Raw genomic sequence first — 23,447 nt, forward strand, 5'->3', positions numbered from 1 at the left:
GGGCCTGGAGTAAATCTAAATGAAATATAAAGAATAGACAGGTGATGGTTCAGTGTGCCAGAGATCATGTATCCAATTGCTGATAAATAGATGACATTCAATATAATCAGTTGGGCTCTGCTTGGTTTCTTGTTTATTACTATTTAAGTAATCAAGATTTAAATAAAACATGGAAAAAGAAATGCGAAGTGCTGCCAAAAGAAATAAATCAAACTTAATTAGCTTCCAGGTACATACCTCTCCTTCAAGCCCCCAGCTGGCTTTCTCTCTGGTCCCTGTCAATGTGAAGAATGGGGAATGACCAGTTAATGCAGACACTTGGAGGGCAAAGACAAACAGGTGTACTTCCCAGAGTTGAGAGAAAAAAGTGGTTTTGCTGATGGTTTATAAAATCAGACTTTTATGCAAGTTAAGGGAGTGGGTACAGTTTCCTGGAATGCTTATTCTGAAGTAATCATGAAAATAATTAGCTACTTTACATAATTATTATCAGTTGATGATATAATTGTGTAGTAATAGAAAGCATATCATTGATCATTACCCCATGGAATAAAATCACATTTTTTTCTTTAAATTAGCCTCATTCAAAGCAGAAGAAAATACAAAACACATAGCTGAACCAGGATGTAACATTAGAAAGACTCATTCATATTGTGTAAGTTATGATGGCAGACCAAGATTAGCTTCCTGATATTTTGTGCACAACGTACAAATGTGGGAGAAAACAAAACTTCTCCTGAATAAATTTACCTCTGCTACTTTATGAAACTGAAGATGACAAGAATTCACCTTTAACAAAACATATACTCACTAGGCATAAATATGTCCCTAATTCGTAAATGTGCAAAAGTCTCTCTTGTTTGTTTCTGAGCTCTGCTTAGTGCTGCAGATTTCCCCCCAGGTTGTTTTATTTGTGAAGTGCAGTAGTTCATTTGCATGTTTCCAGTCTCATGAAAATTTAACGTTACAGGACCCGAGTAATATTCTATTTTACTTGATATTCAGGCTACAAACAGCCCCTGAATCTATCAATATTTTGTCTTAGTTTCCTATTTCTTCTGGTTCTACGATAAACTAAAATTCTACATATAATTGGAAAGCTTTATAGCAAGTCAGATTTGTAGTTAAGATAAATAATGTAGACCATTATGGTTATCTTTTAAAACAAACTACCCAGTTTTATTTATATTATTATGGTCATTAGTATGTTCTCCAAAACTCTTCTTTTGTATAGAACGGTTTTAAGACATTCCTACCTATGTCATAACCTAGAGAGTTTCCAAGTAAGATCATTCTTTTTAATTCTGGGCTTTTTACATATGTGTACTGCATAATCCCAAACTATAAACAAGGTTAAATCTGGTATTGTCCAGCCTGGCTGGAAATAAGTTAGATTAATTATGATGAAATGTACATGAAGTTTTAGCTTGCAGGTAAAATATTCTTGAGAGGAAGCCCAGGAAAGCTTGGATACTTGAGGTGTTTATATGATAGTGGTTAGAGGTGGAGAGAAAATCTGCAGCAAAAGAAAGAAAGGAGAAGGAGAAAAAAGAGGGTGGCTATGTTCTAGGACCCAAATATGAGCTGAAGTGATCAGGAAATGAAGCCTGTCAACAACTGCCTCTGTCCTCATTTGATCTCTGCAGATAAACCAGAGCCCATCAACATGGAGTGGAAGTAGGACCTCAGTTGTAGACTTTGGACACCAGTGTGCAGTGAGGTTATATACATAGTTATACCAACATGACCGAAAGGAGAGACATACCATGAAACTCTACATCTGTGTTTGTATTTAAAACCTAGTTATATACATATATGTATTTTATCTACAAGTAATTTCAAAAAATGAGGGACACAGTCAATAATGGTGCTTATCTAGTATTTTTGGTTCTGTAATTTCTGCATAACTTCTGGGTCGCATGTGGTTGGATGAGGCCATGTAGCTAGTTCTGGCCAATTAGTCATACACAGAAGAGTCAGGTATGCATTCTAGGCTGGGCATTAATTTCTGGTTCAAGATCTTCCAGAAGTCTCCTGCAACCTGCTCTGTTAGCCTGGGTTCATGAGGGGGCAAGGTCAGAGCCCACCTTCATCATGCAGTAGACAAGTAGTATGAATTACCAAAACAAAACTAAACAAAACAAAAAAATTTGCTATTTTAAGCTCCTGAGATCTTGTGGTTGGTTTCTAACAGCACAACTTACGTCATCCAACTGAAGGATATCCCCCTGCCAATTATGTTTTTAGATTTTTCAAGTTTCTATTTTCTGATTGAGTTAGAAACAGCATCATTTTTCCCCCACCCCTTAAAAAAAGAGTAGGTCTTGCTTATTATTGCTTGATGGTTTATTATTATCACCAAAATGTCCATTCCATATGGTTCTCTGGTTCTATTAGGTCTGTATGTTCTCTACCCACTCTCTCTCATATTCCTGCTTTGGCTACTTCCACACGTCTGCTATCATATTAAGCTCTCAGTGGTTATTCGAACAGTCCAGCTTTTCTAGCACCAGCACCTTCCTGGAAATTACTTTAATATCAGTGAGCACCAATGCTTGCCTTCCCCATCGCCAGCCCAGAGCTCTGCCCCTTTTATCAGCCCAGCTTTTTGAAGTTTTGCTTTCTTTGGACAGTTCCCAGCTGGTTGACAGACCTAGTTAAAAGCATCAGGGCCAACCAGCACTGAAACAGGGACTGTACGTATGGTGCTCCCTCGGACGCAGTGCTTGGCCCATGTGGCTGTGTCTCTGGAGCCAAGCACTGAAGCTTTAGACCCCATTTCCAAATGCTGATTTCACCATGGTGCTCAGCTCTGGGATAGATCCTGCTCTTTCTTCTTTCATGCTGGTTCCATATGGTTAAATGGGACCCATGATGACTCAGAAACAAATTCAGAAGAGAGAAGAGAATCCCTGATGAGTGAGGCTGGGGCTAGAGAGCTTATTAAATAGCCCAGCAGAAGAGCACTAACAGCAAGGTCAGGAGGAAGAAAGAAAGAGCCTCAGGTTCTGAATGCTCAGACGTACCAAGTCAGCTAGACAAAGACCAGGTCCAGAGGCCAGCCAGGTAGTCCAAGACAGGTGGATCTGGGACAAGGCTGCATGCATGGTTTACGGACTTGGGATAGTGGGCCAGGGACTTAGAAAAGATCTCGGTTTTTTGGCCTCCACGGAACTTAGAGAAGTCCTCGGGATGAAAGTAGGGTGGATTATTTTGAACGGAAAACTAAAGTTGAGGTGGCCTGTTTGGGAGCAGAGACCGTGTACCAACTGCATTTCTGATCCCAGGATTCTCTTTAGTGTTTTTTGAAGTAACAACCGTACCTCATTTACCTCAGAATTGCTGGGAGAAAAGAACTGGCAATATGAATAAATGGACCTACTAACAAGGTCTAGGTACACCTGAAATGCCTCAGTAATTCAGATGAACACAAGATTCTGCTGCCCACTAAGGAAGACATGACTCCCTTTGTCCAGGAGCAACAAGTTTAAGAGGGCAGACAGAAACAACAAATTATTAAGCTGTGGTTCATGAGCACATGAACCTTACACTTAAGAAGAAAATAACTTCCAGAAATATTCCTTGTCTTGAAGGTTTTCGGTTTCAACACTGCAAGGAGAGGGAAAGGTCAAATATGAGAAAAACACAGGTAAATAAGGCAAGCTTTTATAAATAAGACAGAGTGTGTTATGGGGATGCAGGAGGAATATTTATTTCAAGTTAAGAGAATACGTTGTTTTCATTAACAAGATATTTAAGTTGGTGAGCTTTTAGAGGAGGGAACTGTAAGAAGAGAAAGGTGTTCTCAGAGATGGAAAGAAAATAATCACAGGCACAGAGGTGGGGAAAAGCTGCACAATGTTATCTCTGGAGTCAGTGACTCCCAAATGTTGTTTCAGAGTTACATCGTGCTTACTTCTGAAAGGTAGCTTATTAGAAGACTCCTGGGTCCCAGACTAGGGATTTTGACTTCGTAGTTGAAGTAGGTCCCAGGGAGTTATATTTTTCAAAGATTCCTAATATCCATCAGGAATCTTTGTTGCAGGGAGTAGAATCCACTCCAGAGATTGAGAATAAAATTATTTGAAAGAAAAAAAAAACTGTGTAAAGGCAGCATTATTCAGAGCAGCCAAAATGTGAAAACAATACAAATGTCCAATAACTGTTACATGAATAAACAAGAAGCCATACAATGGGATACCACCTAACAGTAAAAAGAATTAAAGTACTGATGCATGCTGCAATGTGGCTGAACTTCAAAACCCTATGCTTAGTGAAAACAATCCAGATGCAAAGACCATGTATTGCATGATTACATTTATGTGAAATATATGCTGCAAAAAGCAAATCTATACTCTATAAAAAAAGGAAATTAATAGTTGTCTATGGCTGGAGGTTGGAACCAGGATTAACTGCAGACATGAGGGATCCATTCTGGGTGATGGAAAAGTTCTAAAACTCTCTTGTGACTTATGCACATCTCTGTAAACTTCGAAAAAAAATAACCGAATTGCGCACTAAGAAGGGTGAATATTATGATATGTAAATTATGCCTACAAAAAACAGTTTAAAAACCACACTGTATACTCACAGCATTGCAGCTCAGAGGGTGTCTGCAAAAACACCCTGAACCATAGCACAGAGCCTTGTCCTGACATCCCCCGTGGCACTAGCACCCGGCCTCGTCCTGACACCTGGGGCTCCCCAGACCTTCCGCTCAGACTTGCCTCTCCAAAGGCCCCATCCAGAGTGTGTGAGGGGCGTGGAGGTTGGCCACACCCAGGTAGAGCGCCTATGCACCGGCAGCAAGGGTGGCTGGGTAATGAGTGTCTGGCATTGCCTGCTCTCGTGTTGGCAAGGGTTTGGGTACCAGCAAAGCTCACCTGTGGGAAATCTCTGAAGATGGGAAAAATGCTTAGAAATGAGGCAGCCAATCTCATTGCAAGATTCTGATCGACAAAAGCCAGCTTTAGGGTCCAGTCACCATAGGATAAGCTCCTCTGGGGGTGTATTTTCTGATACTTGGGTTTTTACCCATTGTCTACTGTGGCTGGAACACAGCTAGAAAAGCGGGCAGTCAAGCAAAGGTGAAGTGCAGTGCATGCAGGGGTAACTCCAAAGTGAGAGGGCGACCTTCACGAGCGGTGAGGTGGCCAGCAAACAGGGTGCCCCTGGGCTCTTATCATGGCTCCTGCCTCGCATTCATGGAAGAGCGGCCCACACAACATGAAGACAGTGCCCTGAGACCTGGCACACCAGCTGTTCAAGATTTATGAAAACTCAAGATTTTTGAAAAAAAAATCTCTCTTTTGAAGACTGTAACTCAGGAAGATGGAAACATGAGTTTCAGAAAGTGAAATGAGAAAATCATAGTAAAAAAGCACAATGTACGTAAGTAATACAAACATATATGCAAATAAATGCTATTTTATACTAATTTCCCTGGTTTTATGTGATGGACTTTTCCTTATTATTATATCTATCTAAGACTCAAGAAATGTGATCATCTTTGTAGTACTAGCACCACCATTCTTTTTAATAACAGGGGCATTATTTGTGTGACTTTTATATGACACTGAACCACATTTATGACACAAACCTATATTCACATCAGCTAATCTGGTCTTCTCTTTAATAAGCAGTGAGATTAGAGATCATGGAGATAAGGTGGATGGACTTAAGAGTGGGTAGGATTTTGAAAAGAAAAAGTAAGGAAGAAAGAATTCCAAGCAATGGGGTTAGTTCATGCAAATGCACCAAGAGGCTGCAGAGCAGGTGAAGAAAGAGCAGACTCGTAGTCACATTTTTGTCTGCCTTTTAAAGATAGTGAAGTAATTTTCTCTGAATTGTCTAGAGTAAGTACCTAACATTCTAAGTGCCTCTAAATGCATCCATTGTTTATATTTATTCCACTGAGTGTATCTCAGAGCTGTTCTGACACTGCATGTCTTATAACCTTTATTTCAAAGTGTTTGACATCCCAGTTGGTTTTGAATACTTGTGATAACATGCATTACTCTGGAATGGGGTGAGAGACAGAAATATTCATTTGAATTGCCAGGATAAGCACACAAAATGCTTTCCTTGTACAGCCTGGAAAAGAAAATCAAATTTTCCTGACTTTAAACGTGAAAGCACTAGAAGATTCAGTAGTTACTTTTAGGACTGAGAAAAGAGAGGTTTAAGCTGGAAATGATGAAAGCCTTTTTAATTAAAGTGGCATGAAAGATGGCTCTTCAATTTATTCTGCTTTCATCACATACTCCTTCATGACTTCAGTAAATCCTGGGGAGGTTGTAAGCCAAGTGTTACATTCCCTGTGCTGATGTTAGTTGCTAAATGTTCGCCATTCATTATAATGCATTGCCTGTAAGAGTTGTCCTATTTCTCTATGTCCTTTCCACTCCTTGGACTGCAATGATTATGAATGGGCCTGGATAATAGTGCCTAGTCTCCTCTCTCCCTCTCTGTCCTACTTTCAAAGATAACAGTTGCTTGTTACCATCCTAAGTAGGGATGCCATGCCAACACAAGAAAGCTTTCCTCATGCGCTATTTATTGCATCCAGAAGGGTAGACAGCCCCCACTCAGTTTTAGCAAAGGACTGGTGGTTGTTGATTGACGAGAAACTGCTTTTCAAATCACACAGAATTCAGAAGATGGTTCCTAACATCAAATCGGGGATGATGTTATGGCTGCTGAAATCCAGTTATTTGCTCTGCATATTAAAGCCAAAGGCAGCACTTAGGGCCCAGTGTCAGTAACAGAGGGATGGATGTGTTTGTCATCCTGATGTTGGTAATCACTCCCCACTATACATGTATATCAGTCATCACACTGTATACTTCAAATATATGCAGTTATACTTGTTAATGATTCCTCAATAAAGTTAAAAGAAGATATCAGTGAGCAAACTAGCCCAGAAATGGGTGTTTTTTACATCCATTTGCTTGTGTACCTTGTTATGTGATAGGGAACCAAAAGGCAAAAATGTACTTAGCAAACATTGTCTTACTGCTCTGAGTCCCTTGTGCCCTAACCCTCTTACAGCATGCATATTCTTGTTTCTACATGGCAGTTCACTCTCTCTCCTTCTTACCTTTTATTTCCACAATAATTCTAAATGTAAAGCCTATCCATTCTTTAAGGTCCATCCAAAAACCCAACCTCTCCATTTATTATGTTTCTTCCCCAGATATTAGAGAACTTATCGATAATACTGTCTAATTTGACATATGCTTATAATGTTGGTTATGTCATTATTGAGGAATTTTAGGTGGATTATCCTTGTGTCCTAAGTAATAATGAACACTCCTTTCTGGAAGGTACTCTGTCTTCTACTGCTTTTACTCTCATAGCTAACTTACCAAAGAAGATTCCCAAATACTTGATACTTAGGTAGCTAACTTTGTAAAATAGAAAAACTCACAGAATGCCAGCATTTTAGAGTTAGGAAGTTGAGTGCAATCTCTCAATTAATATGGTATTTTTCTTTTTATCTCAACACCTCAGATAGGTAGTCCTCCAAGGCTCTGCTTAAATATTTCCAATGAAAAAAATTTATTAAGCTTCAAGATGACTCATTTCATTTTTGCACAGTTTTAAATGATATAAAAGTCTCCCTAATTATGGCCCATGGTGCTTTTCAGTAACTTTCATCTGATGGCCTAATTCTGTTTTCAGAAATGATGTATGTTGAATCCTTCTTTTATTAACACTCTTCCACATTTGAAGACAGACAAGGACACATTGCTGAGATGAATCAAAATGAAACCTACCAGCAGAGGAAGAAGCAATTCTCTTTGCAACCAGGCAACTCCCAGCTCATCACCTCCATCAAACAGAATCTTCAGCTCTCACCAAAAGATGTTTGTTGAGCAGTGCATTTTGCCCCAGAGAGCTTTGAACTCTCAATGTTAACCTGTTTATAGACAGAGAGTCACATACCGCTGGACCCTCAGAAGGAAAAGGAACTCATCAAGAAGGAACCTTAATCTATTTCTCAAATGAAGTATGAATTTTTTAATTAAATTCTCCAAAGTAGTCTTCTCTCCTTGACTTAAAATCTTCACTGATGCATGAGCAGAACAAATTTAGTGAATATGCAATGGCATTAAATGGTTAGATGCAGCCCAAGTATATTTAAAGTTGACTCGATAGTTTTTGGAATCAAGACTATTAAGATGCACATACATCAATAAAGACTGTGAAAATTACAATACCAATCATGTCAGAGATAAAACTTGTTTTCATTGACTAAGGGCATAGTGAGGTGTGTTGAAAGAGCACAGACCTGACATCTTTGAGGTCTTTCATCTAAGCTTCATATTGTTCATTAACCTACATGATTTATTGGGTCTCAGTTTCTTCAATTATAAGTCGAGGAAGCTAGAGTGGGTGATCACCAAGGCTGCTTGGAACTGACTTGCCTTGTGTGAAGTCCTATTTTGAATTCTTCTATGTATTCACTCTGGTTTCTTGGAAAAGTTCTTCAATATCTTGCTAAAAAAATAAAGCAAAATGTTGATTGTTGCTTTTAACTGACATCATCAATTTGTCCCTGAAGAATTCCAATAAAAAACAAATAAAATCAGTTAAAGTGATCAACTATCTTCAATGTTTGATTTCCCCAAAGTACTAAAACTTCCCTCATATTAGTCCTGATTCTAATGCCAGTCTCTATATAGTGTATTTCACATATAATTTGAATTCAAAGAGGCTTTGAGACTACAAACCTCTTTTCTTACAGTTCAGGTATACTGAGTTCTACTTCAGAATTTCTTCTGCTATACCATTATTTAACAATGCAATTTTCATAAAACAGTGAATTATTTCATAGTGTTAAAAGCCACCTTGTAATTTGCCTATTTTATAATCTAGTTAATTCTTACTGTGGAGAATTAGCTCCAAATCTCTGAAGCCATGTCTGATTGCAATTATCCAGGTGTTATAAGCTTGTAAAATGCTGCTTTTTCTATAGTTGCCTGCCTAATTGAAGGAAAGAAAAAATAAAAATCCTGATGGAAGGGTAATCAAAACTTGAAATATGCATTTAGATTGCTTAGAGTCACTAAATTCACGAACTAATTACTGATTCATTGTATGTTCTATGCTGCATGATTCTGGATTGGAAGGAATTGCCATCTATGATTTTATCTCTTTAGGTTCAAGATGGTAAGAGAGGCAAACATGTGCCAAAACCACAAAATTTTCTACTTTCATGAAGTGGAAGAGGCACAGGCATACACGGCAGAGTGATGCCTCTGCCTTCAGGGCTGTAATGGTGGAACCTTTGGTCCCTGAACAACCTGGGACAATCTGCTCGTTCTCGGTCATGACAAAAGGAAAATAACAGACATTTCTCAGCGCTCCTGCAATTTTATTTCCTACAAGACCCGTTTCTCTAAACAAGTGCCTGGGAGGTATTTTATGGTACTTCCACTCTATACCATTTTGCAACATTTCTGTCCACTTTTGAGGTTATGAATTGCTTAGTAATTTATCTACAGACAGAACAAAGGGATGCAATAAAAATGCGGCAACACATATTTATAAGCAACATTAACAAAGCTATCCCAATTGTAGAAATTAAGGGACTCTGGGAGTGCTGGGCATCTGTAAAACTGGACATTTTGAGGACTAGTGTAGCTAAATTATAGGATTGAGTTTGCTTACTTTGGATGTTGAGTTTCCCCCTTCCTTTCATCATTTCCAGAAAGATAACAAGGACAATAGGGAAAAAAAAATCAGTTCATCTTGTTCAAAAAGAGTGACATGAATGTTTTCTGTAAATCAATGAGTGTATGTGTGACTCAGCCATTCCACTTCAACATGTCAGTTCTAGTAAATTATTCGACAAGTGTGAAAGAGCTTTGTAGAAGAATATTAACTATAATGGTATTATTCAATTCAATTCAGTTCAACAAATATGTTAGAAAACCCATTATGTGTCAGTAACTGGTTATGTACTGGGTTTTAAAATTTGCTTAGTAAGCTAAATAGACAGGTATATGGAAGCAAGGAATATGTATGGTAAGTGCCATGATAGAGGCCCTTTAGGTGTTACGGGGCTTAGAGAACAGCCATCTAACAAAGATCAAGGGATGAGTGTACAGTAAAGGCGTTGTTACATTGTGATTTATAATAAGAAATATGTATTTGGTCTTCATCCTGTTTTCTGGCTTAGAGCTCCTAAAACTCTTACAATTTCCTAAACAATGAGAGCCATAGAGGTGTGTTTTGTTGTGTTAATGAAGTAACTATTGGAAAGCATCAAGGATGGGAGCTGGTTGCCAGAGCAGCCAATCATGTGATTAGGGGCATGGAACTTTCAGTCCCAGGGCCCTAACCTCTGGGGTAGGAGAGAAGGACTGGAGGTTGAAGCAAATGTCAATTGGCTAATGACTTGATCAACCATGCCTATGTGATGAAGCCTCCATAAAAACACAATAGAACAGTGTTTGGAAGGCTTCTGGGTTGAAAAGTTGGAGGTCCTGAAAGAGTGGTGAGCTCAGAGAGGACACGGAAGCTCCACACCCTTACATACCTTGGCCTATGCATCTCTCGCATCTGGCTGTTCCTGAGTAATATTCTGTGAAAAGGTAAAACGAGGCATATTAAATTTTTTAAGAGTTTATTTGAGCAAAAACCAATTTAAATCAGGCAGCATCCCATCTAGGAGGCAAAGGGAGCTCCAAAGCATCTAAAAGCAGAGAAGGGCGGGACAAGGAGGCCATGAAAAAGAGGATTATCTGGGCAAGAGCACCTTCCTTTGGGGGAAGGGCAGGGGAGTCTGTCATGCAGACCACCTCACTAGTGCTGATCAGGTAATTCCAGATTGATCAGTGAAAGGTCACATTCCTGGGAGTAGTTGAAACTGCAATCAAGTCTTGTTTGCTCTCAAGGGGGTCAAAGGTCTCCATTTTGGGCCTGCTGTTCCTTTTTTATCAGCAGAAATAAGGAGGGTATGCTAGGCAAAAAGCAGATTGGTCATTGCAAGGTTACCTGCCTTTAGGGGATGGTAGGGGCCTGTCAGGCAGATTACCTGACTAGTGCTGATCAGAAGGTCCCTGGTTGGTTTAAGATTTATTTCTGGGAAAGTTAAAACTGTAATAAGTTAAGTCTCTGTTTGGTAGCATGGGGCTTAGCATAAGAAACTCCATTTGGGGCCTGTTATCTTGGTTTTATTTTTAGTGGTCCTTTATAATAAACTGGTGAACTAGTAGTAAGGAAATTGTTTCTTTAAGTTCTGTGAGCCATTCACAAATTATAAAACCCAAGCAAAGAGGGCATCGTTGGAATCTCCAACCTATAGCAGGAGTCAGAGGCAGAGGTGACAACTGAAGCATCTCAGGTGGGGTGGGGGCAGTCTGGTGAGATTGAGCCCTTCACCTGTGGGGTCTGATGCTGTCCCCAGGTACACAGTGTCAGAGTTGAGGTGAACTGTGGGACACCCAGCTGGTGTTGGAGAACTGTCAGTGTTTGGAACTGGCCCCATACACGTACATGTGTTGGAACTGGGTCCAACACCTTTAGGCTTCCTGGAGATTTCCAGGTATGTTTTAACTCAAATAACTAGCAGATAAGTGATTATATAGTCATATAATGGAATATGATGCATCCATGATGCATGTAGTCATTTATTTACATTCATGGAACACAGCTCATAATATATTGTTAGGAGGAAAAAAAATCAGACCAACACAAAGTATGTGTAGTAGGATCCATTTTGGTCCAATAGAATATATTCACATGTAGTTATTGTCTAGAAAAATTCTCAGGTTAACTGCAGCCATGCGTGGCATTAATTTCTCCCTTTTTGCCTATCTGTATTTAAATAATTGTAAAATCAGTCTGTATTACTTCTATAATTAAAAGCAAAGAAAAGGGTGCTTATGAAATTAGACACCAGCATAAGAAAAAAGTGGGCCAGGTGCTAGGATGCTGAGAGATGTGGCATCTAATCAGCCTAGGCAATTCTGTCACTGTGGGCTGGGGTGCTTTATCAGAATCAGTATCAGATACAAAAGTCAGTAGCAAAATTTGAATCCAAGTATGTCTGACTCTAATGCTTGAGCTTCACTTGAGCATTTTTTTATTATTATATTATGTCACTATCCATGGCTGTCCTCACTGCTGATGTAGATGAGAATGAGATAGTAAAGAGAATTCAAAATGAGTCCCAGCAATAAACAATTTACAAGCTATGGAAACTGTAGGGAATATGCACGTAGGATGGTCCAAAAATGGGTACTCTATTATGCCAGGACTTGTCCTATTATAAATGTCTCCATTCTAATCTCCATCCCTGGCTCTCTGTTAATAATTCAAGTATTTAAATTTTTATCAGATTGCAAATTGGCACACAGGTCATGAGTCTGATTTTACAACTGTCACATTCAAAATTGGAATGGAATGAATCTCTTTCTGCTTCTAGTCAAGTCACCCATTTGTATTACCCAAAAATGCCTGATGGGAAAGAGACATCCTTGATGGAAGGAAAAAAAATCTCATGAAGTTCATGTTTGTAGTGCAATCAAATGAAATTTCGATTGGATTTCAGTTTAACATGGCACTTGGTTTTGCCGCTGAGGCATCCTCTCCCAAATTTCTACTAAAATATCAATGAAGACACAGAAAAAGGCAAAAAGTACACGTCATCTCCAGATCCTAATACTTAAAAAGAACCTACTGCCGCAATCAGAGAATGCTGACTAAATATAAAACCAAAGAAACATGATAGAAAAAAATACATCTGGTCAGTTTAACAATGCTCACTCCCAGAAACTGAAAACTTTTTCCCCCTGGAAAGAGACATGAAAATATTTTTATTCCTCCCTGCACTCTGCAGTCAGTCTGTGAATTGGTGTTAGAGTTTGTAACAACCGAAGAAATCAAGCAGTCAACCCCTTTATTGTGCTTGTCTGCTTATTGTGTAGTGGCCAAAATATGGAATCGATGCCCCTTTGAACTTTCCTTATATTCTTTCAGAAATGTTAATTCCAGAAAACAAAAGGGTCAGAGACAGAAAAAGGCACACGATGTTACACATTGGGCTTCCACGTTCGATTTTATTTGAACAGGTCGTCTTCCACTATTTCTGTTACTGCCACTGCTGCTGGTAATGATGATGAATAACCAGGGACTCAGCAAGTTGGGGAAGTGGCGAATTCTACTATAAGCATTACATATTCCCAGTTGGAATTAGTAAAACAGGATGAAGAACAAGACTGAATAAGAAATTAAAACAGTCTTGCCTTTAGGTTCAGCCAGAAGATATTCCCAGGATGCTATTGTGGCTGGCTCCTCCTGAAGATGTTCGTTTGGACTACAAGGGCATGCTTCCGCGGGCGCTGACCCTGAGGCCTGGCTCTGAGGCCCCAGGGAAGCTGCTTAAGTTCTGAGCCTCAACCTCCTCATCTGTAAAATGGAGATTATTGCATTCATTTCAACTGGTTATTATAAGAATTAAATATGATAATGGGTGTGATCAGACACTAGAAAGCAAATGTAAGAGCTTGTTATTATTGTGTCTTCTTTTAGTGCACATAGTTTACTTTGCAAAGCAGCCCTGCTCGGTGATTGAACTCTCCTCCAAACTACTACAGCATTTAGGGCCTGGGTCACTCACTGACCACTTAAAAAAATGCTTCTTAGCAATTATTTACCTTGTTGTGTATATTTCCCTCCCAACCAGATCATGTGCTCCCTTAGGGTGGGGTTGAATTTTTATGCCTGTCTGTATTCCCTTCTGCAGTCCACTGCCCTGTGGAGTACTTGAGAACTTAATTGAGTACTTGAGAAAAACAAGCTGATGGTGCAATCAATTTCAGTTCTCTAATTATTATTTAGGTGCTCTCCTGCTGCAGACAAGGGCATGATTTTCCTCTTCAGGTGTGAATCACTTAACTTTAATAGCATTCGACATTCAGTAAGAATATTTACCATGATGTGTAATGTCTTTGAGGGCAGGCCGGCTTTAAAGATGTCTTATTTATTTATTTATTTAAGTGTGTGCATTGCTCAGAGCCAAACACAGATAACGGCTTAATCAATAAATCTGATACAATTCCTCCAAAGATGAAGGTACAATTTTTAGCCAGAAGGTACCATAAAAGTCTCAAGTCTATATTTTGTTTTGAAATGTGATAGATAAAAACTAAAATATAAATACTCCATAACAAAATATTTGCTCTTCTAATTCAAAGTGCTAACCGTTATAACAATTTATTACAAAGCATTTTCATATTGCTGAATATCTTGCCAAGGATTACACTGTCCTTTTTATTCACTTTTTTATATTTTATATTTACTCCTTTACTATGCTGCTGTCCATTTGCAAGGGACTACATTTCCCAGTTGTATAAACTGAGGAGTCATTTGTCTTTTGAAAATCCTATGGACATGGGAAGGAGGTATAGGTTCAAGTTCTAACCACCTCTCCTTTCTCCTTATATTTCTTTCAAGAAATTGCACACTTTCTATGGGCCTGTCTTGCCAATGGGTTTCAGCCCCGGACAAGTTCACTATGGATTAAATAAGACTGAAAAATGACAGTGGAACGTTCTTGGGGTGAAGGAGTTTATACCTAACTTTATTCCCATGGTGGCAGGTCAATCACCAGAATCCCGTCCACTCGGAGCGAGTCTGCATGCAGTAAGCTGATCTCTGCTTCTGGTCCTCTCTGCCCCTGCAGCTATCTTAGTCTCTGTCCTCAGTGCTGCCACCACTCCAGCCTCTGCTCTGCTCTCCTGCAGCCTTGCAGCCCTGCCACCATGTTGCCCAGAGCACTGGGCGGAGCTCTTTATATAGAGTCAATAGCAACATATTGCCGACACATGTGTAGTGAGTTAGTGACCAGGGCCAGGTGAGAATCTTGGCCACAGGAACCTTCACTTTATCCACAGGGCATCTTCCAGTTTAACACTCCACTGCCTTGTAGACTTTGGCTAGAATCAATACCACACAATATAGCCTTTATTGTGGGAAAAATAACTGTGTGTCATTTTCCAGTGTTTTGCCTTTGAGCCTCTTTGTGCAGTAAGGCGGTGTTGATGCAAATAGGCTTGAACCTAATTGCAGCCCCTCATATTGCCTCTGTGCCCCTTTCCCTCTCTTTCTTGTCATATTCTCTCATTAGTTTTGATTCTCCTTCCCTCCCTCTGAATCTTTTTTTTTTCTTTTCATCCTTTTCAAAAATTCCTTTTCTCTCTCTCTCTCTCTCTTTTACTAGCCACAGAAAAGAAAGAAATGGATGTTTGATCTTCCAGGTCTTTCTCAATGACTCAGTTATGCTATGCCCACAGTATGCGATTATCTCAGATGCAGTGAGGACACGTTCCCTGCAGACCAGTCAGAGCATCTCATTTTTGTAATTCCTGGAGGGTAAGGTCATATGCATATGTGTAGGACTCTGTAATATTATCTGGGATTATTTCAATCAATTAACTGTTCCTTTACTAGAAAGCACAACCAAAGAGTAGAACTAACACTTTAGAGGGGCCTCCTGGCCCCTATTGGCTGGGGTGTCATGCTATTTTGTCCATGCGTGGGCACTCAGTAGTTCTCCCCCACCACTGCCTACATCGACCCCATAGAACCTGGTGCAGTTGTCTCCACATGGGCCAGTGGTTTTAAAAGCTTTCCATGTGATATTGAGAACATCTGGTTTAGAATTTTCAGGAACCATCAATCTTTCCCGCTTTCCTCTTTTTAAAAAAATTTTCTTTCTTCTAGACCTCCTTGACAAGTCATTCCATGGATTAAATATACAATGCTTGCAAGTGCCTTAGGGCCCAGCCTCCTCACGCCCCAGTGTCAAAATCACCGGGAAGTGCTGGATGCAGATGCCATTTCTGGGCCTCATCCCAGACTAAAGAAAGAATCAGAGTAACTGGAATTCTCCTAGGGGGACCAGTTGTCCCAGTTTGCTGAGGCCTGAGGGGCAATTATTCTAGGAATTTAAGTGTTAAGATCAGGAAAGACCTGGGCAAACAGGGGCATTGGACCACTCTAGGAAGACCCAGTGTTTTTAATTATGTTCCCCATATGATTATCATGCACAGTATGGCTGAAAACTACTGCCCTAACTCTTTCCAGAACCACGAATTTTCTCAGGTGTGGATATGAGTCTCCAGCAGTGATAACAGGTAGGAGGCCCTCTGCTCGGCCAGAGGAGCCCTGCCCTGTCCTTAGCTCCACGTTCAGTGAGCACTAGCCTCTTGCCATTTGGTCCTGTCTTCTGTCTCCCACCCTGACCTTGCACATGTAGGCCCAGCAGTGGGGGCCTTTTCCCTTTGTCCACTGCCTCCAGTGGCTTCTGCCTGCTCACACCCTCCCTCCCCAGTTTTGTCCCTCTGCTGCATGTGCCCGTTCGTCGCCATCTGTTTCTCACTTTCCCCAGCCTGGAGAAGTTCCATGATATATGGCTTCTGAGAGAAGCGCCCCTTCTCTCCCATCTATCATTCCAGAGCCACCACTTAAAACACCCAATGGGCTTTCACCAGTACCATCCGAGGCTCAGTCCCCCTCCTCTCCTCTCTAGCCTTGCCAAAATGATGCAAGAACTTGTTCTGCTCACAGGCTCTTAATGGGAGTGTGGATTTTCCAGATAAGCAGAGTGGCAGGGAAGCATCTCTGAGTGGCAAGGGCAGGGCACAGAACAGCTGATCAGCTTGGTGCATGACCTGGGCCCTGCGGAGCCCTGAAGGAGACACTCATCCAGTGTGATGTCTGGAGCAATGCCATTGAGACACTTGGGGAAGTGCTTACGTGTTTAGTGGGGAGATGAAGCGGTGACTGCAGAGTTCTCTCCAATCACTCAGAAGGAGGTAGGAAGAGGCGAGAGTTTGTATCTGGACTCTGTAAATTATAAAACCATGGCTCTATTTTTGAAGGTGCTGACAGAAAGTGTTCCAAGGTTTCAGAACAGGGCTAAAACCTAGTCAAGAGTGCTGTAAAACCCTGAAATCATGCGCAGTGTTTTGTTGGTTTGTGTGTATGTAATTTCAATTATATTCTCAGTGGGTTCTACAACTCAAAATAGGAAAAAAAAGAAGAAGAAGATTAAGAACACTGCTTTAAAAAAGAACATAGAGAGCTCTGGAGTCCCAGTTGTACAGTTGAGTTCATATTATTTTTTGCTATTTTTTAAAATTTGGTATCATTAATCTACAAGTACATGAGCAACATTATGGTTACTGGACTCCCCCCATCATCAAGTCCCCACCTCATACCCCATTACAGTCACTGTCCATCAGCGTAGTAAGATGCTATAGAATCACTACTTGTCTTCTCTGTGTTGTACAGCCCTCCCCGTGCCCCCACCCCTACATTATGTCTGTTAATTGTAATACCCCTTTTCCCCCCTTGTCCCTCTCTTCCCACCCACCCTCTCCAGTCCCTTTCCCTTTGGTAACTGTTAGTCCATTCTTGGGTTCTGTGATTCTGCTCTTTTGTTCCTTCAGTTTTTCTTTATTCTTACACTCCACAGATGAGTGAAATCATTCGATACTTGTCTTTCTCTGCCTGGCTTATTTCACTGAGCATAATACCCTCTAGCTCCATCTATGTTGCTGCAAATGCTAGGGTTTGTTTTCTTCTTATGGTTGAATAATATTCCATTGTGCATATGTACCACATCTTCTTTATACATTCTCTACCAATGGACACTTAGGTTGCTTCCATTTCTTGGCTATTGTAAATAGTGCTGTGATAAACATAGGGGTGCACCTGTCTTTTTCAAACTGGGCTGCTGCATTCTTAGGGTAAATTCCTAGGAGTAGAATTCCTGGGTCAAATGGTATTTCTATTTTGAGTTTTTGGACGAACCTCCATACTGCTTTCCACAATGGTTGAACTAATTTACATTCCCATCAGCAGAGTAGGAGGGTTCCCCTTTCTCTGCATCCTCACCAACATTTGTTGTTGTTTGTCTTCTGTATGGTGGCCATCCTTACTGGTGTGAGGTGATATCTCATTGTGTTTTAATTTGTATTTCTCTGATGATTAGCAATGTGGAGAGTTCATGTTGTTTTTATTTCCTTTTCTCCTTGGTCTTAAGTCCTAATGTGGAGCCCAGGACATAGAAAATAGTCAGAGGATACTTACTAAACTATTTTCTATTGCTTCCATCCAGACTCCAAAGGCAGAAAATGCAAAAGGACAACATGTGGGCACTCACTCAGGAGTTGTAGCTTGGATTTCAAAAGGCTTCAGGTCTCATGCTCATTCTCTCATCCATCTTCTTTGTGACTTGGGGCAAGGAACTTAACTTCTCTGGGCTTTGGATTCCTCCTGGGGGTTTGGATTATATAATCTCTGAATTATTATTCAGTTGTGGAAGTCAAATAGACTGTCCTTACACAGAGCAGAGTGAGAATTATTCTAAAACTGGAGAGTCTATATCTTTTTTCTTTTTGTGTGAAGAATTTAGACTTTCATAGGGATAATGAGAAAGAGCACAAAATATCTTTATATTCCCTAATACAGAAGTAAAAATCCGGTTCTCTGTTTCATGTTATATAAGGTATTGGCTCAACTATATGACCACAAAGTTAAGCAGATCTGGGCTAAACAATTCTAAAATACCCAGATCTTTTTCTCAAGTATGTTACAACTTCGCAGATAAGATTCAGGCATATTGAACAGGGAGAAGGCAATTAATTGCTGAACTGCAGGGTAGCAATTATAATTGTAATAACTGAAGACTGGAGTGATTCCAGAGGCTTCATATAGGAAGTGGAACTTAACTTGCGTAGAATACTGGGCAAAATTTAAGTAAGTGGCAAAGAGAAGGCATTCCCAGTGGAAGTAGATGGGAGCAATATGAGTGAATGGGGAGAGACAGTGTTAGGAGAAAAGCAGATCGGCCTGTGTGATGAAAGCAGAGGTTGCTTTTGGGGACATGTGAGAGTATTTGAATTTGGTGATCCTTGGCCTGAAAGTGAGTTTGGGGCATTACCCGTAGCCAGAGGAGTTGCTTTAAATTGTTAAGCAGGTGGCCACTGATAGGCAGTGACCCTGGAGGAGCATTAGTGTACGTGGCAGACGGGAGGCTGCCTGTGGCTGCAGTCGTGTTCACATGCCCTTATTAAAGCCAGGACAATATTACAAGCAGAGGATTGGGGACACATGGAATCAGCGACAGCAGCAGCCAGCAGTGTCCACTGACCATGGGAAAAGCTCAGTGTGTTCGTTGTTGAGGAACCACAGAGTCCACACTGTTCTTGGCTGATATCTCAAGCTGGAGGTTGTAATCTTTGTTTCCCCCAGGGAAATCCTGAATCTAAAAGTCCTAATGGTCTCTGTCTTTTATCCATTGAGAGGGCTGATGCTACTGACCAGCAGAGTGTTTGACCAAAAGCCACCTGGTTCTTCCTTCTCTACTCTCCAATTCCCAGCAGTGCCGGACAGAGGTGCCCAGGGGTTAGGGAAACTGGTGACTGCGTCAGATGTTGGTCTGGGTGCACTACTGGCCATCCAGTCTCTGTGCTTAACTTCAATAGCTGGGATCACAGGGCATTCTCTACCTAAAGAGTAGGAAAGAGTCTGGCAGGAAATGATTTTCTTTTTTCAAGTGCAACATCATGCAGCCTTTCCAGGGAAAAAGACAAAATCAAAAACAAAACAAAACTTTTTGCCTTTGGGTCATTACAACCTTATCTAAAGCAAGAGTCTAACTTGCTTATACCCTGTGGCACAAGTAAGTGGATACAAACCCTTTATTGCTGTTGCTGTTTTGATTGCTAATGATGAGCTGGATGGTGAATTTTTTCTAAACTGTCTTCTCTGCCTTGAGTGGCCCAGCAGAGCCATGCTCCATTTCAGGCTAGAGGTAAGGATGCAGAGTTTTATTCCTGGCAGCTTGGTGTATAAGCTGCCTAACTGTCTAGTAAGCCTGTGGAGCATCTGGAGGAGAGATGTCTAAGACATCTTCTCATTTCCAAGTTCAGGGATCCCACTGTATTATGGAAGAAGGCTCAGTCTCGTCTATAGGAATATGGAGCCCTTTCCAAAGGAAATGAATCAGACATAAAAAGGATAGGGAATCCTGATGATTTTCAGCTATGGAGTACTCTGTGTTAGGATTATTGCATTCTGTCATCACCACAATTCTATAAGGTAAATAGTATTATTTTCCCCAATACCTAGATAAAGATACCAACATGCAAGACTTTCTCATCTGTAGACTGCAGATTATAATGATAGTGTAACTGGGACAATTCATATAAGTTGCTGATCCTCTGTTTACTATTGCCCTGTAGCCCATAATGTTGATGCCAACTTAGCTTCTCTTTCTCTAAAGCTCACCTAGCCCTTGCCTGGATTATAGGGACAGTATTCTGGGAGCTTACTGTGCTTCCCTTTGCCCTTTCCAGTAGATTCTTAACTGAACAGTTAGGGAAGTCAGATCCTGGCACTTTCTGCCTAAGATCTGCCATGGTCCAGAAAGCCTGACACAGTCTTGTCCCTAGTTAGCTTTCAAAAGTATCCCCCACTGTTCTTCCCCTTGCTTTCTTGGCCCCAGCCACACAGAACACCCCTACTTTCAAGAACTTGTAAGAACTCCTTGAAAATAGGACACATTGTCATCTTAGGGCCTTTACACTTGCTATTTCCCTTGCCAAGAATATTTTCTTCTCATTTACTTGTCTTTTTTCTTAGTTCCTTTAGGCCTTTTGCTTAAACATGTCACAAAGACCTTCCCAGACACCCTATTTTTAAATTGCACTTCCCGCTTGCCCAATATCCTCACCCTTCTTCTCATAGCACCTACATCTGACATACTATTTATTTTGTGTAGGTATGAAAATAGCTGCTGTTTATCTCCCCTTCTTGGAATGGATGTTGTACCAACACAGAATATCCTTCTTCATAGGTGCTCCCCGTTTGTGCTGAATGTTGAATGAATGAGCTATTTTATCTGCTTTGAACTTCAATGACTCTCCCATGACACTAGACTCTTGTCCCTGTACTCAAGGACAGGATATTGCTTTCAGTTTCCTTCTGAAACCCTCTACAAATAAGAAAACCAGAATCAGCCAGCCAGTGGCCATAATGAACAGGATTGCAAGCCCTGCTCTCACTAAGAAAGAACCCTCATCTTCTTCATCTGTTGGGCATTCACTGGGCCCTGGCAGAGAAAAGCTCAACAGAAGAGAATAATTAGGAAAATACAACCCACACCAAACAGGCCCCACAAACACAGAAAACTAGGTCATTGTTTCTAGTACACAGCTGATTCCTGTTTCTAGGCAGGCTGTGTTCCACTTGTGTGAAAACATCATAATTAATTGAATTAATTTAATTCTAAGTATTGTGGGAAGATGTGTGCTTTTTAGCCTGTTAGAAATCTGCCTGTCTTTTTGTCTTCTTTGGCAGATGGCATATCTTGTGCCCACCCTGCATAGCCCCTAAGTACACTGAAGGTCTCTTTGAGGATATGTTTGAGGAACACCCTTACTTTGCCCACCGTGTGACACCTGCTGTGTATGAGCCAAACACAGCCCTTGACCTTAAGCAGATGACAAGGCTTCTTTAATGTGTTTGCTTTAAGTTCCAACAGAGAGCACAGGCTATCTTCCAAACGTTGGTTAAGACTGCAGAATACCTGACAGAAGAGTCCTGCTCCACCTCATGAGTTCTGTGGATGAACTGAACATTAACCCTCACTGGGTAACCTTGACAAAACCTTTTGTAATGTGAAGCAATCACAATCCATCATACTTGCCAGTGACCCCCAGACAAATCAAGGTGTGAATTACAGTGGCCATTACTGAAATATTTCACAGGACCCGAGAAACATTACCTTCCCTGGGCTGTCTTGGTAGGGCATAGAGGGTACAGAGCAAAACACAGCTATGGCACAGTCACAAAGGAGGCATCTCATTTTCTTTCTCCTCTCCCATCACAAACAGAACCAGAATCATCATCTCACTTTCTGAGTTCTTATTTGCCGGGTGCAAACATTTATTCAAATATTTTACACATGCCAAGGAATGTTCCAATATCCATCTGACACAAGATCCAGATGCTGGGATAATTGTGAAGAGCAAGGATTTGCTCGCCATGTACTTTGCAAGCAGAGAAACAAACAAAAAATGTACATGAAAGTTAAGAAATATTTTCTGTCTATTCATTCCTCTTCTACTTTAACTATTACCTCTCATCCCCTTTTTTCAAAAAGTTCACTTATTACTTTACAATTGAAGTCTACTTCTGACATAAAACTGAGGATGATGGAGAATGAGGTGACATTATCTCAGAGTCTTAGCTGGGCCTCAGGGAAGTGAAGTATCTGAAATTTTTACCACTAGATTTTGTTCTACTTAAAGCAGCTGAAGGTTCTGCAGCTTCTCTAAAAGACATCCTAAATTCCCACCAAGGTATTGACTTTGCTTAATGTATTGCTCCTGCAAAGGGTAAAAAGAATATTATTTCACCAAAAAGCTTCATAAACTAACATCAGCCTAGTTAGCAAAAGATGAATTGCCTATTTTGAACTAGTTGGTTTTCTCAGAACTCTATAAATTACATCATGTCTGTAGATCTCCTACATATAAGATTAGCCACAAAACTGACATTAGACTCATTGGAATTTACAGTAAATACATTTCAGGTTACCAACTAATTTGGTATATATTGGAGAAGGAAAATATCTCATTAAGTCATTCTATAAACTGCAGGGAATACACTAACCCTTGCTTTGGTGATAGTCCTAATTGTCTTGCAGGGAATGAGCCAGGGCATTCCTATTTATTCTCCCTTATCACCAATCGACTTAGTTCATCTGTGGACCCTGAAAACTGCTTGCTACAAGTTTCCTTTTTTCCTTTTATATCCACGATTTGCTGCGGCAGGGTGTTCCATGCATGTTCAAGGTACCTTCAGATTTAATGCTTCCTCTCCAGCTCAGTCACATTAGGAATTGAAACTCTTGAGCTGAGAGCTTTACCAGCCAGGAGTCAGCTGTTTCCAATGACTTTCTCAGTCACATTCAATCCTTTTGACCTGCCTCTCTGCCTTTCATTTGCATTCTAGCCTGGCCCAAGGAGAGTGATTGCCTGTCCTGGACTGCTTCTTGCATGGTGTTGATTTAGTGATAACACTGTACTGTATAATTCATCTGCTCCTAGGAGCCCAGAATGACTTGGCTTATGGAGGGTACACAACTGCATATATATAGAGAAACTTTGGCCCTAAAGCATTAAGAGCAGCAAAGGGGAATCGTGATCCAGAAATGGTCTCTCACCTCTGGTCACAAGGGAGTTTCAGTGATGGAGGGTTATAAACAATATCAGAGGATTCAGTTTTTTATATGGTGTGATCTTGGATGAGTTGGGGGTATAGGGGATTGAATTAAATGTAATGAATACCTAAAATGCGATAGATGTCAGGACAAGCATTTTACATATGTCATGTTTTTTCTCAAAACATCTGATTAGGAG

The sequence above is a fragment of the Manis pentadactyla genome, chromosome 2 (genome assembly GCF_030020395.1).
Source record: "Manis pentadactyla isolate mManPen7 chromosome 2, mManPen7.hap1, whole genome shotgun sequence".
Lineage (NCBI taxonomy): Eukaryota > Metazoa > Chordata > Mammalia > Pholidota > Manidae > Manis > Manis pentadactyla.